The sequence below is a fragment of the Babylonia areolata genome, chromosome 24 (assembly GCF_041734735.1).
Source record: "Babylonia areolata isolate BAREFJ2019XMU chromosome 24, ASM4173473v1, whole genome shotgun sequence".
NCBI classification, from domain to species: domain Eukaryota; kingdom Metazoa; phylum Mollusca; class Gastropoda; order Neogastropoda; family Buccinidae; genus Babylonia; species Babylonia areolata.
Genome location: NC_134899.1, coordinates 40,805,341 through 40,815,340, shown reverse-complemented (window position 1 = coordinate 40,815,340; position 10,000 = coordinate 40,805,341). Strand labels below are relative to the sequence as shown.

General features: G+C 46.1%; 1 protein-coding gene across 2 annotated transcripts in view; it reads right to left on the bottom strand.

Moving 5' to 3' along the window:
* Positions 1-10,000, bottom strand: part of LOC143298830 (BTB/POZ domain-containing protein KCTD12-like) — a 93,696-nt gene that overhangs the window by 11,397 nt on the left and 72,299 nt on the right. The gene's annotated exons all lie outside the window — the stretch shown is intronic.

Genomic DNA, 10,000 nt, shown 5'->3' with positions numbered 1-10,000 from the left:
ATTAATAATATTCTCGGGGAATAATGTTCCTTTATGGTTTAAAAACTTTAACTTCCATCGGTTATGAAATCGACCCCATGCTGATTTTTCTAACAAAGTGTATGCCTCTTTTACGGAAAGACGGACATGTATTTTTGTCGATTTTTCTGAATCTTGTGCGCCTCTTTTAGCTGCTTTATCAGCAGTTTCATTGCCATTAATGCCCACATGAGAAGGCATTCAACAAAAACTGACCTCAGTCCCTTTAATCTTTAAACAATGTACCAAATGATTTGCCTCAATAACTAAGTCAGGTCTTGTTTCAAGGCTGAATAATTCTTGAGCATAAAGTACTGATTTGGAATCAACAAAGAATGCTATTTTCGAGAAAACTATTTGATGGCTCACTAAGTAGTTCAGAGCTTGTATAATAGCAATTAGTTCAGCTGTGAATATGGAAAGATGTTTTCCAATAAAGTAAGATTTTTCAACTTTAAAGGTAGGAATACAGAAGCATCTTTGTCATCAAGAACAGATCCATCTGTAAATATACGGAGATGTGTGTGTGTGTGTGTGTGTGTGTGTGTGTGTGTGTGTGTGTGTGTGTGTGTGCGCGCGCGTGTGGTTGGGTGTGTGTGTGTGTGTGTGTGTGTGTGTGTGTGTGTGTGTGTGTGTGTGTGTGTGTGTGCGCGCGCGTGTGGTTGGGTGTGTGTGTATGTGTGTGTGTGTGTGTGTGTGTGTGTGTGTGTGTGTGTGTGATGGTGGTGGTAGTGGTGGTGGTACGAGAGGCATTGAGGTATTACAGCACTTTTCTATTGAACACATCACAGAAGATTCGTGAACTGATTCCAAAGGGAAACTTATACCAGTTACGTATGTGGACAGAATTTAGAAATTATCCACAATGAATATTTCGAACATGAATCTAGAATTTACTAAATGATTTATACTTGACGGTTGACATGAATCGTTGAAAGCATGTGTCCTCGTGTGTGTGTGTGTGTGTGTGTGTGTGTGTGTGTGTGTGTGTGAATGTGAACATATGTGTGTGTGTTTGTGTGTGTGTGTGTGCGTGTGTGTGTGCTTGCTTGTGTATGCGTGTGTCTTCCAAAGAAAGTAGGAGTACAATATAATTGAGAACAGTTTTTTTTCGTTTCTGAACAATTCACGTTAACAGGAACAAGCAGGCCAGTTTCCAGACACAGACTCCCCACAGACATTAGTTAACGCACAGGATCTCTTGCATGTTTCCCTCTGAGGCACAGCGATAGGGATGAAGCTAGTTCCAGATGTACATCAGGAGTGATGGAAGCACTAGGAGAGGGATGAAGCTAGGAGTGAGGGAAGCACTAGGAGAGGGATGACGCTAGGAGTGAGGGAAGCACTAGGAGAGGGATGACGCTAGGAGTGAGGGAAGCACTAGGAGAGGGATGACGCTAGGAGTGAGGGAAGCACTAGGAGAGGGATGACGCTAGGAGTGAGGGAAGCACTAGGAGAGGGATGAAGCTAGGAGTGAGGAAAGAACTAGGAGGGATAACGCTAGGAGTGAGGAAAACACTAGGAGAGGGATGACGCTAGGAGTGAGGGAAGCACTAGGAGTGAGGGAAGCACTAGGAGTGAGGGAAGCACTAGGAGAGGGATGACGCTAGGAGTGAGGGAAGCACTAGGAGAGGGGGAAGCACTAGGAGTGAGGGAAGCACTAGGAGTGAGGAAAGCACTAGGAGAGGGATGACGCTAGGAGTGAGGAAAGCACTAGGAGGGATAACGCTAGGAGTGAGGAAAACACTAGGAGAGGGATGACGCTAGGAGTGAGGGAAGCACTAGGAGAGGGATGACGCTAGGAGTGAGGGAAACACTAGGAGAGGGATGACGCTAGGAGTGAGGGAAGCACTAGGAGAGGGATGAAGCCAGTACAACAGGAGAGAGGGAAGCACTAGGAGAGGGATGAAGCTAGGAGTGAGGGAAGCACTAGGAGAGGGGTGAAGCTAGGAGTGAGGGAAGTACTAGGAGAGGGATGAAGCTAGGAGTGAGGGAAACACTAGGAGAGGGATGAAGCTAGGAGTGAGGGAAACACTAGGAGAGGGATGACGCTAGGAGTGAGGGAAGCACTAGGAGAGGGATGAAGCTAAGAGAGAGGGAAACACTAGGAGAGGGATGAAGCTAAGAGTGAGGGAAACACTAGGAGAGGGATGAAGCCAGTCCTGGGTGTACACTAGGAGTGAGGGACGCTCCCACCCTCATCCCCCATCCCCCCCCCCGCCCTTCCTCATCCATCAAACGGCCATTGATTGGAACGTCAGCCACAGAGAGAGAGAGAACACTATCCCTCTTTTGAGTCCTTCCTTTGGCAGAAGCATGCCATGCCTAGCTAAGCATGTACAAGTGTGTGGGGTCGGTGTGTGGGTAATTATGTGTGTGTAATTTGTTGTTGTTGTTGTTGTGAGTGTTTGTGTGTGTGTGTGTATGTGTGTGTGTGTGTGTGTGTGTGTGTGTGTGTGTGTGTGTGTGTGGGTGTGTTTGATTTCATTTTGCATTGCTTCTCTCTCTCTCTCTCTCTCTCTCTCTCTCTCTCTGTATATATATCCCTCTGTTTCTTTCTCTTTTCGTCTCCTTCCACCTCTCTCTCGATGTTTCATACTCTTTTCTCTCTCTGTGTGTGTGTGTGTGTGTGTGTGTGTGTGTGTGTGTGTGTGTGTGTGTGTGTGTGTGTGTATCTATGCGTTCGTCTGTGCGCGTGTGTTTGAACTGGACATACCAGGCAGGGAAATCACATCTCACAGCTCTCATCCTCCCTTTTCCGTGGGCCTATGTCTGATTCAGAAAACGAAAGTAAGCATATCAACAGCGAAAGATCCAAACGAGACAGAAAGGAAGAAGCCACACACACACACACACACACACACACACACACACACACACACACACACACACACACACACACACACACACACACACACACACACACACACACACACACACACTACCAGCTCTCATTTCAACCACACAAAGAAAAAGAGCAGCATACACGTACGATCCGCGTGGCCCGAGGAAGGTAGATTCCAGAGAACCAGAAGAAAGTGACATGTCATGAAGGCCGCCCCTCTCCCTCCCATCACTCATCTCATCTGTCTCATTTGCACAGTGGCACCGCCGGGGTCACTCTCCGCGGAGAGATCTCAGTGTAACCCGAGCAGTCTGACATTTTGCCTCACCTCAGCCCTGCACCGTGATGAACTGGCCACACCACCCCTTCCCCTCTTCCAAGAGATGTTTGACCTTCAACTCCCGATGGACGGGCGCAATAGCCGAGTGGTTAAAGCGTTAGGACTTTCAATCCGAGGGTTCCGAGTTCGCACCTCTTCGGTGGGTAAAGGGTGGAGATTTTTGCCCCCCATCTTCCCAAGTCAACATAATGTGCAGACCTGCTTGTGCCTGAACCCCCTTCGTGTGTATACGCCAGCAGAAGATCAAATACGCACGTTAAAAGTCCTGTAATCCATGTCAGTGTTCGGTGGGTTGTGGAAAGAAAGAACATACCCAGCATGCACCCCCCCGAAAACGGAGTATGGCTGCCTATATGGCGGGGTAAAAACGGTCATGCACGTAAAAGCACATTCGTGTACATACGAGTGAACGTGGGAGTTGCAGTCCACGAACGAAGAAGAAGAAGAAGAAGAAGACTCTCGATGACTGCGGCTTCCGTGGAAAGCCCGAGAAATGCTGCAGCATCATTAACCAGCTTCCGTTCTGCGGAGACAGCTAGACATTTCCTCCATCCTGCGATTCCAAACGATACCCGAATCTCAGCTCCACGTTATGCATCTCCCAGAAGAATCGAAGACTAGAGAGTGGGTGCTGTTTTCCTGCATGATGTTTCGTTTCCGTTTACGCCAGTTTTAGTCCAGCGGACAGCACAGTCCCTGTCTGATGTGAACGTTGAGAATGAATTCTAAGTATATGTCCAAAATTCATAGTTGAAAGCATTCTTCAGCCACAGAAAACCGATGGAAAATCAAGTTAGTCTCCTTATGAATTGAGAGAGAGAGAGAGAGAGAGAGAGAGAGAGAGAGAGAGAGAGACAGACAGACAGACAGACAGACAGACAGACAGACAGACAGACAGAAGGAGAGAGAGATTCAATGGAACTGTGCGCTTTCATAAAGATATTGTCTCGTGTCGTGATGCATTGTGTTATCATAATAGAAAGAAGAAGTTAAAGAAGAAAAAAAATAATAACCCGCTTCTTTGCAAACTGTCAACCCCCAACAGGATGACAGTGTGATAAATCTGCCTTACACGTGTCATGAATGCATCCGCTTCACTGAAAGTATGTGGAGTCCGGCCCTGGAGGTAAGTGGTTCGCCAAGCAAGCCAGGGGATCTGAACGAACAGGATCGAATCCCACACTCGCCAATATCCCCCTCCATCCCCCCCCCCCCTCCACTGGACCTTGAGTAATTGTCTGGACGCTAGTCATTCGGATGTTTCAATAAGCCCCGGTCCCTTTTGTTGTATGCACTTAGCACACGTAAAAGAACCCACAACGACAGCAGAGTTGTTCCTGTCAAACTTATGTTGAAGCATTCACTTTGATGGGAAAGCAAAACACTCTGACTTGCCTTACCTTGGTCCCTTAGCTCCGTGGAGGAACCGTCGTGGCACCACGATGTTGACTCATGCACTAGCCTTCTCCATTCTGCGACGATCATGTGTGAGTGTTTGTGTTTCAGCAAATGTTAGCTGTGTTCAGTCTTCAATATCGTCAAACCAGTTTACACTGGCAAAGCACTGCCAGGCAGGGGGAAAAAGATATAAAAAAGGAGATGTTGTACTGTAGCGATGCGCTCTCCCTGCGAAAGAGCAGCCCGAATGTTCCACAGGGAAAAACATGCTGCCGCAAGGAAGAAACACAACACAATAGAATCACCTATCTACCCTTACTGCATGAGAACATGGACCTCTACTGGAATACTGTGGCACTGAGCGCACTAGTTCGAATCACGGCTCAGCCGCCGATATTTTTCTCCCCCTCCACTAGACCTTGAGTGGTGGTCTGGACTCTAGTCATTCGGATGAGACGATAAACCGAGGTCCCGTGTGCAGCACGCACTTAGCGCACGTAAAAGAACCCACGGCAACAAAAGGGTTGTTCCTGGCAAAATTCTGTAGAAAAATCTACTTCGATAGGAAAAACAAATACAACTGTACGTAGGAAAAAAATACAAAAAAAAAAAGAAAAAAAAAGGGTGGCGCTGTAGTGTAGCAGCCCGAATTTCACACAGAGAAAACTGTTGTGATAAAAATACAAATAAAAAAAAATGAAATAAAAAAAAAACTTCAAAAATTAATCAGCAGAGGCGCTATAATTACTCACTCAAAGAGTCCTTCCCTTCCCGGGTTGCCGAAGAACACATGCTGCTGCATGTGAGGTCGACACGTGCTTTCTGTCAGAGTTATCGAGCCCAACTCGCCCAGGGTGAACACCGCTTGCCCATTTGGCATCCTGTGTATTCGACACCCTGGCTTTAACCCCATCAGTACTGAACACTGCTGTGACTCATGCTTACAGCACGGCGTGAGAGATAAAGGAGTTAACGGCTGCGTGTGTATGCACGTGCACGGAGAGATCCACGAGCCAGGAAGTGAGCAGGATCTCCTTTGGACTCGGACGTTCGGTGACCACCACCCTGCATCTTTAAACCATCAGCTGCCTAATGGACATTCTTTCTTCCCCCCGGGTCTTCTTTTCCTCGTTCTCGTTTTCCCTCGTGGCTTTCTTCAGAGGGCGTGAGGAGATCTTGGAGCCTGATGCGTCGCATTACATCAATACACCACTTCAGGTTGAACTGTGTCCAGATAGGCAAGAGGCTCAAAACGGCCCGTGTCGATCAATCGGCTGCTCTTGCTTTGCCAGGACGTAGCATTGCCCATCCCCGGGAACCCTTTCCAGATTGTAAACAGTTTCCAAGCGTCTCACATAGAAATAAAACACCGAACCAAAGAACAAAACAAACAAACAAAAAAACTCTGAAGAAAGTTTCTATTCGGGTGAAATATCAATGCAGGTCCAAACAGCATGTATTCCATCCCATCATACTCAGGCATGAGAACAACCTCAAAGGAGGGATGGGGGAATTGGGGGATGGGGGGCATGGGGGTTGGAAGGGTGGGGAGGTGGGGGGGGGGGGTCTGCTGATTGCAGAGATCAGAAAGGCGTGTCCAAGAAGGAGATCAAAAGCCAACTGACATTTCAGCTTCAGCTTCCTTTTCAGAGCATGAGGCGACGGGGTAAAAAAAAAACAAAAAAAACCCAACAAAACAACATTCATCATTGAAGTCGAATTGGAAGTGGAATTTCTTCTCTTTTTTTTTCTCTGATGACCAAAGTCCGAACTTTCGTGGTGCCGGTGACAATGGACAATTGAAAGAGGTCCGTTAAAAGGAGTAAAGAAACAGATACATCTTAATGATGATGATGATGACGATGATGATAGAAGAAGAAGAAGAAGAAGGAAAAAGAAGAAGAAGAAGAAGAATTCATAAAACGCTGAATCATATGCAGAGATAAATCAACGTGTGTACACACCAATTATTCATACACATGAATGACAATAATTCTGAAAATGAAAACAAAAAGAAGAAAAAACCAACAACTCATAAATGCATATAACTAGAAAGGAAAAGAAACAGTAGATCAGTGAGAGGCAGGGAAAGGAGAGGCAGGACGAGAGGATGGGGGGCGGGGGGGAGGGGGTAAGGGTTGGTGAGGGCGCAAGCTATTCTGGAAAGAGGTAGTTTTAAGGCCAGACTTGGAGGAGCTGAATGCATATAGAGATTTGGCGAAACGTAAAAAAAAAAGAGGGAGCTCATTTCATGTGCAAGGTCCTGAGACAGAGAAAGAGCGGCTGCCTACTGTGGAGCGTTTTTAATCAAGGAACGCGGAAACAGAGTGGATCCGAAGCTGATCGTAGAGAGCGAGATGGGGTGTAGAGGTGAAAGCAGCCGCAGAGATAGGAAGAGGCAGAGTTGTTGACAATTATGGATACTTATACAGCGCCTATCCTCGGTTGGAGACCAAGCACTAAGCGCTTTATAAACAAGCAGTCATTTACACAACATGCTGCCTACCTGGGTAGAGCCGACTGACGGCTGCCATTGGGCGTTCATCATTCGTTTCCTGTGTCATTCAATCAGATTTCAGGCACGCACATATACCCACCCAGACAAACATGTAACATTTAACATTTTACGTATATGACCGTTTTGTTTATTTACCCCGCCACGTAGGCAGCCATACTCCGTTTTCGGGGGTGTACATGCTGGGTATTTTCTTGTTTCCTTAACCCACCGAACGCTGACATGGATTACAGGATCTGTAACGTGCGTATTCGATCTTCTGCGTGCGTATACACATGAAGGGGGGGTTCAGGCACAAGCAGGTCTGCACATATGTTGACCTGGGAGATCGGAAAAATCTCCACCCTTTACCCACTAGGCGCCGTCACCGAGATTCGAACCCCGGACCCTCAGATTGAAAGTCCAACGCTTTAACTATTCGGCAATTGCGCTCGTCAACCGTTGTTTACATACCTTTCTAACAAAGAGTGCTGATCTTGTACTTTACTCTGTGTGGGACAGGGAGCCAGTGAAGACGCTGCAAGAGAGGGGCAAATGTGCTCAGACATTTTCTTTAATTCAGTAAGCACACACACAAACAAACAATAGATGGACTGATAAAGAAGTAGACAGACAGACAGAGTTCCTTGTAGCACCCCACACTCCTAACACACGGACTCACTCTACCCCAGTTTTTCCTCAAACCCCCTCCTCCGCCATCTCTCCTCACCACCTCCTCCCACCACCCAGTACCTGGACAGAAAAGATTTAGCAACTCTGTGTGTGTGTGTGTGTGTGTGTGTGTGTGTGTGTGTGTGTGTGTGTGTCCCGGCGTGTGTGTGTGTGTGTGTGTGTGTGTGTCCCGGCGTGTGTGTGTGTGTGTGTGTGTGTGTGTCCCGGCGTGCGTGCGTGTGTGTGTGTGTGTGTGTGTGTGTGTGTGTGTGTGTGTGTGTGTGTGTGTGTGTGTGTGTGTGTGTGTGTGTGTGTGTGTGTGTGTGTCCAAATACAAATACAATACAAAATACAAAAATATTTATTCAGATTTTACAGACCATTAGACCTATATGAAGCAAGGGGTAGACAACAGCAACCATGGGACATTCCAAGCGATTCAAGCACGCCCAATACACACAAGTATGCTTTTTGCAAAATTGTTGGAAGGAAAATTGTAGTTATACAGATCTGATCTTTAGGCATTCGTTAATGTAAATTCCTATTTTGATGATCCTGCCATCCGACAAGTCTGAGCAGATCAAATGAACTGTGAAATTTGAAGGGAATAGATAATAATAGAGGAGGGTATACTTTTTACGTAAGGATTCATATCTTGGACAGACAAGCAAAAAATGTGTGTGTGTGTGTGTGTGTGTGTGTGTGTGTGTGTGTGTGTGTGGTGTATGTGTGGGCGTGCGCGCGTGCGTGTGTATGTGTGAGCGTGTCATATATATATATATATATATATATATATATATATATATATATATTTGTTTATTTCTTTTGCTTATAGATCAGTCGACTATAAATGGCCATATAATGGTAGAAAAAAATGTAAACGTCAGTTCCATAGAATCTGTAAATTTTAAGGGGGGGGGGGGGGGTAGGGGGAAGAAGAAAATTACACACAAATGGGGTCATATTCTTGCACATAAACCAAGAACATGCGCCTGGTGATGACTATTTTAGTCAATTGTTCGCCAAAGGATGAAACAACCCCACTAACACGGATATCAACATAGTTATTGCAAAATTACACTTTACAACGGGGGGGTTTAGAACACCATAAATTGCCAAGCGGTACTTTTGCATATCCCAAGACACAAAGCAAATGGAATGCAATATTGTAAGAACGTCCAGTGATCAAACCCAGTAGAAAAAAGACGAAAGGCATCCAAGGCTTTCCAGAAAAAAAACAATACATGATGATGATGATGATGATATGGATACTTATATACCGCCTACCCTCTAGCCCTTTACAAACACTGGATCATAATCATGCACAACAGGCTGCCTACCTGGGTAGAACCGATTGACGTCTGCCGTTGGGCGTCTCATCATCAGATTCCTGTTTCATTCAATCAGATTTTCGGCACGCACACATACTTATTCAGACAGACCTGTAACATTTTGCGTGTATGAACGTTTCGTATATCAACCCCGCTATGTAGGCAGTCATACTCCGTTTTCGGTGGGTGAATACAGGCGAAAGCACCAGAAAGTTAGCAAATCATAAAGGAGGAGACAACATGAAAGATAAGGAGAAAGTTAGAAAAAGAGAGAGTGAAAGAAAACAGGATATTTCCAGCACTTTACTTAGAACTGAAAAACATGTCAGGCATCCCAACTAGGGGGTTGAAGGGGTGGGGTGGAGAGCAGTGTGTGTGTGTGTGTGTGTGTGTGTGCGTGAGTGCGTGCGTGCGTGCGTGCGTGCGTGCGTGGTTAGGAGCTGCTTCTTGCAGAGATTCGTTTTGAGCAAACTTTTTCCCCCCATTAAAACAAATTACTATAACAGAAGCATTGATAGGGGTTGAAAGGGGTTGACATTTGCTTTAGAAAGTCTTTTGATGAAGTACACATTCCCAAACTGGAACCTGAAAAACTTCATACAAACCATTCTCTCCCTAGTACTGACGCTGTTCGCAGAGTAGGCCGGGCTGTTAGTTTAAAAAAAATTTTTTTTTTTTAAATAGCATGAAAGGAAATCAAACACCATACATGGAAATGAGGCCTACGAGCCATTCTATAACGTTCCTACAGAAGCTGCATAAAAACAAAGTGGAAAGTGAAACATCTCTTGCAACAGAAGGAGACGTGAGTGGGGGAGGGGAGGGGGGAAGCAACTGATATACCTAGATAACAGGCTAGGGGAGGGGGAGGGGTTCCGGAGGGAGGGGGGGGGAAGAAGGCA